Genomic DNA, 972 nt, shown 5'->3' with positions numbered 1-972 from the left:
GCTATTTGCTTTTAAGTACTTATCTACTGCTAATGATAGCTTGGCAATTTTCCATCAGTGGAAAAAAGTGATACGCAAAACTTAAAAACATAGAAACATAGAAACATAGAAGACTGACAGCAGAAAAAGACCTCATGGGCCATCTAGTCTGCCCTTATACTATTTCCTGTATTTTATCTTACAATGGATATATGTTTATCCCATGCATGTTTAAATTCAGCTACTGTGGATTTACCAACCACGTCTGCTGGAAGTTTGTTCCAAGGATCTACTACTCTTTCAGTGAAATAATATTTTCTCACGTTGCTTTTGATCTTTTATTTTATTTTTATTTTTTTTATTCTTTGTCCAATATACAATACATATGGAAGAGAGTAGGCATTAAGTAATACATATAAAGATAGAAGGAAAAAGAGGATATATATGATATAAGAAATAAGGAGAGAATATATTTCCCCCAACTAACTTCAGATTGTGTCCCCTTGTTCTTGTGTTCACTTTCCTATTAAAAACACTTCCCTCCTGAACCTTATTTAACCCTTTAAGATATTTAAATGTTTCAATCATGTCCCCCCTTAAAAAGATATAATGATTTCCCTAACATTATTCTTTATACAGACTGAGTTTTAGAAAACATCAATATGAATTTAGTAGAAACAGAAGCCTTTTTCAGCCTGCCAGCTGAGATCAAAACGTGCTAGCTTCTGATATTAACCTTTATCCTAACTTTCTTTTTTTTTGGTTATGCTTTATAGTGAACTTTGTCAGAGTAATGTTCAGTTGGAATAGACTTCAGCCAGAGGATTTTTCCTTTGTTGCCTCTTTAAAAAGAAAACTACCCTTTAAAGCTGAACACCCAGTCATCCCAATAATTAAAATCCAAAGTGATAATTATGTTAAGCTTCTGATAAATTCCTGCAGGATTCCAACTGGTTCCAAAGTTGAATGTGCACCTAAAAAGTGTGTGGTTTT

This window comes from Erythrolamprus reginae, chromosome 6 (assembly GCF_031021105.1).
Source record: "Erythrolamprus reginae isolate rEryReg1 chromosome 6, rEryReg1.hap1, whole genome shotgun sequence".
NCBI classification, from domain to species: domain Eukaryota; kingdom Metazoa; phylum Chordata; class Lepidosauria; order Squamata; family Dipsadidae; genus Erythrolamprus; species Erythrolamprus reginae.
The sequence above is the reverse complement of the archived record's forward strand: the minus strand, read 5'-3'. Positions refer to the sequence as shown.